The sequence below is a fragment of the Amphiprion ocellaris genome, chromosome 11 (assembly GCF_022539595.1).
Source record: "Amphiprion ocellaris isolate individual 3 ecotype Okinawa chromosome 11, ASM2253959v1, whole genome shotgun sequence".
NCBI classification, from domain to species: Eukaryota; Metazoa; Chordata; class Actinopteri; family Pomacentridae; genus Amphiprion; species Amphiprion ocellaris.
This window is the reverse complement of record NC_072776.1, coordinates 32,773,038-32,782,147: the sequence shown is the minus strand read 5'-3', so window position 1 is coordinate 32,782,147 and position 9,110 is coordinate 32,773,038.

Sequence of the window (9,110 nt, the reverse complement as noted above, 5' to 3'; positions counted from 1 at the left end):
AGGAGAGAGTCTGAGTTAAAAACCACCTTCATGTTGTCTCTGAATGGAGTTTTAGTTTTACTCAATGCAACGTACACAGAGAAATGTTGAACTTGCTTCACGGTGCAGAACTCTGAGCCTCATCCGTCCAAAGTCAGGTTGGATCATGGTAACTGCAGACCAAACAAGGCGTTATAAATGTCCTTCTCCTCACCAACATTTTCCAGTTCCTTCACAATATATTCCCAGCAGATATGAGATATATAATCCCTCCAGAGAGTTCTGGGTCTCCTTCCAGTTGGACTTTCTTATTCTGAACCTGAACCCCCAAAGCCAACTCCATTTTCCCATCTTTACTTATAAAGAAGATCTTCAGACACTTGAACCCCTTCACTTAGGGTAAAAACTCATACCAGTGACAAAAAAACAGCAGAACCTAGCACAATATGAAACTTGAGGGAAAAAAGAAGAATGTGAAAGGACTGGTTAAAATAACCACAGCAAAAACAATGAAGAGAAGATTATTTGAGTTTTCCAACGCTAGAATTGTCAGTCTGAAGTTGTCCAGGAGGGAATTCTGTAGCTTTGATGCTTGAACGGCAGATTCAGAAACAGCCAGAAGGTTTCTGATGGAGGATTTTAGACAGCAATCAGGATTACTGGGTTAAAAAAGAGAGATCGTGACCATTGGTGAGGGTCAACTGATACAGTATATCCCTCTTCACCACGATGGTCCAGTACAAAGCCAACTCCATGTTTCCATCACTTATAAAGAAGATCTTAAGATACTTGAACTTCTTCGACTGGGGCAGAAGCTAACACCAATGACAAAAACAAACAGCAGAACCTAGCACCCAGCATAATATGAAACTTAAGAAAAAAAAAATGAAAGAATGGGTTAAAATAACCATAACAAAACCAACGAAGAGAAGATTATTTGAGTTTTCAGACACTGAAATTGTCAGTCTGAGGTTTTCCAGGCAGGAATCCTGTAGCTTTGGTGCACGAATGGCAAACCTTCAATTACAAGGTCAGATTCAGGAACAGTCAGAAGGTTCCTGATGGAGGATTTTAAATAGCATTCAGGATTACTGGGTTAAAAGATCATAAATGTACAGTAAACATGCACCTGGACATGAAAGACTTTGAAAACAAGTCATGACACACTAAAATCACTTCTTAAATGGACTTTTAACCATTAAAAATCAGCAGAAAATGGGATAATCTGGTCGTCTACTGGACCAAACTAAAAACGCAGCAGCGGCGATTTGAATTAACCAAAGAACATGAATGTTAGCATTGTAGTCAGTAATTAAAGCACTATTTATTGTATCACAGCTGGTGTTTTCTGGATGTTCTGGTCTATAATCCTCCAGCAGACCTCAGTGCTGATCGACTGACTAGACGACTGTTATTCTGGTGGTTTTTTCCTGACATGATGAAGGTTTAAACGTAACCGTTCCGACACGTCCGTCCCCACGGAGCTGCTGTTCTGATGCGCTCTGCACCGGATAAACAATTCCACATAAATAGCTGTGGCTGCAGAGTCGCTGCTGGCGGCACACAGCAGAATACTTCATAAAAATCAGAGTATTGATTTATAATTTGTGCTGAGAAATGTTCCAGACGCTTTGTGTCTGGATTGAAATGAGGGGAATCCCACCGAGGTCCACATGAGGCTTGGATCAGGGTTTGGAGAGTAAACAGGGTTTGGACCTGGAAAAGTAGGTTTGGTTTTCAGATTTTTACAAATAGAACAACCTTCAGTAATAGTGGAGTTAATGCATGAGCAGGAATATGGATCATCATGTAAATCTGTGTCTCATTAGGCCTTTAAATCACTTTGTTTTATGCTTTAAGTGCAGATACGACGAAGAATTCCTCTTTTTTGTCTGATTACATGTTACAAGAGAGAGTTGAATATCAAGGATTTTAACTTTTTGTGTATTAAAATCCAGATTTTTGGTACTTTTGTGTATTAAAATCCAGATTTTTGGCATTTTTGCATGTTAATGTTCACCAATTTGACACTTTTGTGCGTTCATATCCACATTTTTGAATGTTTTGTGTGTTGATATCCAGGTTATAAATATCCAGGTTATGATACTTTGGTGCATTAATATCCAGGTTTTTAGCTTTTTTGTCTGTTAACATCTAGTTTATTGAGACTTTTTTTTGTATTAGCATCCAATTTATTATCAGCGTTTCCTGTTGCTATCCAGTTTATTGATATTTTTGTGCACTGATATCCAGGTTTTTGCTACGTTTGTGCTCGTTACATATGTAGACGTACAATTACTGCACAACAGAGAGTCGACACAGTTGTGTATTTAATCCTTGAGCTGAGCAGTTTGTGTCTGACATGGTCTGAACACAGCTGTTCAGAAGTAGAACCACACACAATGACGCCGTTGGAAAGCAGCAGTGGGTGAAATTTCAGACTGGAACCGAGGCCTGATTTCCTTCAACGCTCTCCGTTTGCAGAGTGATCCAGGTTTGGGTCAGCGGCATTAAGTCCTGAAACGTTTCCCATTTTTCTTCTAATGATCACAATAATGAAAACCTCTTTCTAACTGAAACTGAAAACACATGACTCCAGATCCGTAAATCTCTCCGGTTTGGACGTCAAATGGAGACTCTTGATGATTTGGCAGCAGACCAGATCCATCAGTTCTATCTGGGTTTGATTTATACATTTACTCTGTGTGTTCTTGTTTGTGTTGTGTTTCATATTCTACTGTACACTCCTGAGCCACAGCTGGTTATTAATACTTTAGTGTGTCAAAGTCCAGGTTGTAGACTCTTAAGTATGTTAATATCCAGGTTTAAAACACTTTGTTAGGCTAATATCTTGAGTTTTTTACTTTTTTTTTGTGGAAATATCTAGTTTATTGACACCTTTGTGCATCAATGATGAGGTCACTCCTACTTTCCTGTGTTAATATTGAGGTTATTGATATGTTTTCATGTTAATATCCAGTTTATTTACACCTTTTTTTGCATTAATATCAAGTTTGTTGATACTTTGGTGCAATAATATCAGAATTTTAAACTTTTTTATGTGTTAATATCCAGGTTTTTGACATTTTTGCCTGTTAACATTTAGGATTTTGATACTTTTGTGTGTTAATATCCAGGTTTTTAAAACTTTGGTACTTTACTGTCCAAGTTTTTAACTTTTTTTGTGAACTAATGTCCATAGTTTTGATACTTTTGTGCGTTAATATTCAGGTTATTAATACTTTTGCATTATTGTCTAGTTGATTAACACTTTTTTGCATCAATATCCAGATTATTGATACTTCAGTGCAACAATATCCAAAGTTTTAACTTATTTATGGGCTAATATCCAGGTTATTGACGTTTTTTTGTGCATTAATATCCAGTTTATTGACACTTTAATGCTTTAATATTAATGTTTTTAATACTATTGTGCATCAGTAAGCATGATAATATCCTGGTTTTGAACACTGCTAGGTTAATATCCAGTTGCTGAACACATTTATGCATTAATGTCTGGTTTTAAATACTTTGGTGTGTTAATATCCAAGTTTCTGACTTTTTTGTGTGTCATTATCCAGTTTATTGACACTTTGATGCTTTAATATCCAGGTTATTGATGCTTTGTGCATCAATATCTAGGTTGTTTTGGCTCCTTAAACATGTTAATATCCTGGTTTTGAACACTTTGCTTGTTTAATATTCAGTTGTTGAATACTTTTATGCATGAATATCCAGATTTTTTTTAAATTGTGCATTAATGTCTAAGTTTTTCACTTTTTTGTGTCACTATTCAGTTTTTTGACACTTTAGTACAACAATATTAAGATTTTTGATACTTTTGCATGTTAATATCCACTTCATTTACACTTTTTTACGTGTTAATGTCCAAATTGTTGGTGCTTTTTTGCATAAATATACAGTTTCTTGACATTTTTGTGCATTATTTTCCAGACTGTTGATACTTTAATGTGTTAATATCCAGGTTATTGATACTATTGTATGTCAGTATCTAGGTTATGGGTCTATAAGTATGTTAATATTCTAGTTTTGAATATTTTGCTAGGTAAATATCCAGTTGTTAAACACTTTTATGCATTAATACCCAGGTTTTTAAAAAACTTTGCTGCGTTAATATCCAAGTTTCTGACTTTTTTATGCATCATGATCCAGTTTGTTGACACTTTTTTGTGTTAATATCCAGTTTATTGATACTTTGGTGCATCAGTATCTAGGTTTTGGATCCTTCAGCATGTTAGATTATTATCCAGCTGTGGAACATTTTTATGCATTAATATCCAGGTTGTACCTTTTTTTTTTTTTTTTTTTTTAGTTCTTGATATTTTGGGTGTGTTAATATCCAGGTTATTTCTATTTTTGCGTGGCAATATCCAGGTTTTATTCATATCCAGGTTCTTGATCCCTTCCTAAGTAAACACTGAGGTTCCCCAGCAGATCAGACTGTGGTTTTACTGGGCAGCTTCCACTTTGTTTTCAGCACACTTGACTTCGAAAACCGTACGGTTCAGCGAAAGGCTTGACGAAGCTGTTAATGAACTCTGCTCTGATGTTTCCTTGGAGCAGAGGCCAGAGAGATGGGGAGTCTTTTAGAGAGCAGACAGGAACCAGTGAGCATGGAGGGCTGACAGAGCTGTTGGACAGGATGTTCATGTGCTGCTGATGTGATATATGAGCCTCCCACTGTCTGCCCTGCCAGCTCTATAGGAGGCAGTTTCATCTCTCTCTGCAGGAAGCTCCAGATTTATGGATGTCAAACCATATTCAACCTCTTCCAACTCCACAATCTGCATCTAGTGATGATAACAATCAGAAAGTTTAAGCAGCATGGAGAGACGCTTATCCGGGTTATTGGTAGTTTTGTGTATCAATATTCAGGTTATTGATGGTTTTGCATGTTAATAACCTGGATATGAACACACAAATGTGTCTGATAAACTGGATATTTACACTTTTGTAGGTTAATGTCAAAGTTATTAATACTTTTGCATGTTAATATACAGACTTAAAACACTTTTTTGTGTTAATATCTTTTTTCACTCTTTTGTGTTATGGGGGGAAGCAGGAGAAGCCAAGTGCAGGCACACAGAAAACTGGCAGACAGGTGAATTTACAGAAAAGGATTTATTCAACCAAATAACTAAACTAATACAGAAAAGGTAAAAACAAACCAGGAGATAAATTAAGCCGAATCCAACACTAAAAGAAACAATACTACTAAATCTACAAAAACCACAAAACCAAACAGGAATAAACTGAACCAAACAACACAGCAATGTACTTACAACAAACCAGGGGAAAACAGAACTAAGGGCTCGGCAGGCTCAGGGAATCAGAAGCTAGTGGGGAAACAAAACTGGTAGACTGAAGACTGGGGAGTATCCAAGAACAAACAGAAGTTAAACAGAGTCCACGAGAGGGAAATCCAGGATGGGGGAATCAGTTTAGTCCAAGGGCTGAAGCTGACAGGGGGTAGGAGGCTTGGTGGGGAGAAACAGAATCCAGGAATGCAAAGGAAGCCATGAAGGGATGTGAATCTATGATCCGGCAGGGAGTGAATGAACGGACAGAGCTTAAATAGGTGGAGGTGAGGTGGAGAACAGGTGAATGGTGTGAACTGATTGCTGCAGCTGAAACTCATTGTAGCAATCAGCAAGACAGAGTGCAGGCAGGTGAAGCAGGTGAAGCAGGAGGGAGAGAGACAGGGAGAGAGAGAGAGACACATGAGGGAGAGAGACAGGGAGAGAGAGAGAGAGACATGAGGGAGAGAGACAGGGAGAGAGAGAGAGACATGAGGGAGAGAGACAGGGAGAGAGAGAGAGAGACATGAGGGAGAGAGACAGGGAGAGAGAGAGACAGGAGGGAGAGAGACAGGAGGGAGAGAGACAGGGAGAGAGAGAGACAGGGAGAGAGAGAGACAGGAGGGAGAGAGACAGGAGGGAGAGAGACATGAGGGAGAGAGACAGGAGGGAGAGAGACAGGAGGGAGAGAGACATGAGGGAGAGAGACAGGGAGAGAGAGAGACAGGAGGGAGAGAGACAGGGAGAGAGAGAGAGACATGAAGGAGAGAGACAGGGAGAGAGAGAGACAGGAGGGAGAGAGACAGGAGGGAGAGAGACAGGGAGAGAGAGAGACAGGAGGGAGAGAGACAGGAGGGAGAGAGACATGAGGGAGAGAGACAGGAGGGAGAGAGACAGGAGGGAGAGAGACATGAGGGAGAGAGACAGGGAGAGAGAGAGACAGGAGGGAGAGAGACAGGGAGAGAGAGAGAGACATGAAGGAGAGAGACAGGGAGAGAGAGAGACAGGAGGGAGAGAGACAGGGAGAGAGAGAGACAGAAGGGAGAGAGACAGGGAGAGAGAGAGAGACATGAGGGAGAGAGACAGGGAGAGAGAGAGAGAGACAGGAGGGAGAGAGACAGGGAGAGAGAGAGAGAGAGACAGGAGGGAGAGGTGACAGGGAGAGAGAGAGAGACATGAGGGAGAGAGACAGGGAGAGAGAGAGAGACATGAGGGAGAGAGACAGGGAGAGAGAGAGAGACATGAGGGAGAGAGACAGGGAGAGAGAGAGAGACATGAGGGAGAGAGACAGGGAGAGAGAGAGAGACATGAGGGAGAGAGACAGGGAGAGAGAGAGAGACAGGGAGAGAGAGACAGGGAGAGAGAGAGAGAGACATGAGGGAGAGAGACAGGGAGAGAGAGAGAGAGAGACATGAGGGAGAGAGACAGGGAGAGAGAGAGAGAGACAGGGAGAGAGAGAGAGACATGAGGGAGAGAGACAGGGAGAGAGAGAGACAGGTCAAAACAAACAGATGAGGAACAATGGGAGCAACGAGAAAAGGAGGAAGAAGGGCAGAGGCTGGAGCAGGATCATAACACTTTTGTGTCTTAATTTCCAGGTTAATAGTACTTTTGTGTAATAATGTCCAAGTTTTTAATACTTTTCCATGCTAATATACAGTTTATTGACACAATTCTGTGTTATTATTCAGGTTATTTATACTTTTGTGCATAAATATCCAAGTTATTAATACATTTGCATGTTAATATCAGGTTATTAATATTTTTATATGGTAATATCCAGGTTTTTGATACCTTTACAAGTTATTGTCCTGTTTATTGACACTTTGATGTGTTTTTATCCATGTTTTTAACTTTTTTGTGCATTAATATCCAGGTTATTGATAGGTTTGTGCATTTCATATTCGGTTTCTTGACACATTTTTGTGTTAATATCCATTTTTTGTGCGATCATATCAGATTTTTTTTATACTTCTGTGCGGTAATATACAGCTTATTACCACTTTTTTTGGTAATATCACAGTTTTTGATGCTTCTGTGCATTAAAATCAAAGTTTTTGATACTTTTTCATGTTAATATCCAGATTTTAAATATCCACGTTTTTAACTTTTTTGTGTCTTAATATCCAGGTTATTGCTACTTTTGTGCATCAATATCACACTTTAATGTGTTAATAGCTACACTGTTACACTTTTGTGTGTTATATGAAGGTTTTTGGATTCTTTTGCCTGTTAACATCCTAGTTTTTAACTCGTTGGTACATTAATATCCTAGCTTTTGACTTTTTTATGTGATAATATCCAGGTCATTAATACTTTTGTGCATCAATATCAAGGTTTTTGATACTTTTTCATGTTAATATCCAGATTTTAAACACTTTGGTAGGTTTGTATCTTAGTTTTTCACTTTTTTGTGTGACAATATCCAGGTTATTTATACTTTTGCATGATAATATACAATTTATTGACACTTTCGTGCAATAATATAGTGATACTTTTGTGTGTTAATATCCATATTTTGAACACTTAAGTGCATTAATGTCCAGGTTTTTAGCTTTCTTGGATACTATTATCCAGTTTATTGACACTTTGGTACGTTAATGTCCAAGTTATTTCTAATTCTCATAAGAATCAGGTGTTAATCAGTAACCAATTTTACAAATATCTGAAAGAAGCCATGACTAAAATGTTGGTTAAAATACAAAAATGCGTCACTTATTTTTGCAAAAAATGAGTCTTTTTGAGTGTTTTTCCCACACAGACTCGTGCACACACTCTGTCCCACGTGCACACACTCTGTCCCACGTGCACACACTCTGTCCCACGTGCACACGCTGCAGTGTTTATGGACAGCAGGTCTTCCTCCTCCTGTTTCCTCCGTCTTCCAGCCAGCCAGCCTCCTGCTGCTCAGTCATAAACTCTTATAATACATTTAGCATATTGCGGCTCAGCGATGGGCTCAAGGCCAAGCTAACGTAGGAGCACAGCGAGGCCGTTACACGTCTGTAATGCTGAGATAAAGCACCCGTAATGAAATATCAAGAGAGCCAGCTGGTTTCTGGTTTCATTACGGCCTTTTATTGGAGCTTTTTGTTTTATTTCTTTACCCTTTATTCTTGCTTAAATGTCCTGTGACTGAAACTAGACACTGTCCACACATTAATTTATTGATACACGTGTTTAACCAGAGTTCTTCAGGCAGAATAAAGCTTGTAACTGTCACTATCCACTTTATTGACACTTCTGTGTATCAATATTCACATTATTGATGCTTTTGCATGTTAATATCCAGTTTACTGACAATTTTGCCCATTAATATACAGTTTATTGATATTTTTGCAGATTAATATCCAGTTTATTGATACTTTTGTGCATTAATATCCAGTTTATTGATAATTTTGCTCATGAATATCCAGATTATTGACACCTTTGCCTATTAATATCCAGTTTATTGACACTTCAGCCCATTAATATCCAGTTTATTGACACTTTTGTCTATTAATATCCAGTTTATTGACATTTTTGCTCATTGATATCCAATTTTTTGACACTTTTATGAGTTAATATCCAGGTTATGAATACTTTTGCATGTTAATATCTAGTTTGTTGACAATTTTGCCCATTAATATCCAATTTATTGATACTTTCGCCCTTTAATATCCAGTTTATTGACACTTTTGTGAGTTAATATCCAAGTTATGAATGCTTCTGCATGTTTATATCCACTTTATTGACAATTTTAAATAATATCGAGGTTATTGATACTTTTTTACCATCAATATCCAGGTTGTTGATACTTCAGTGCAATACTAT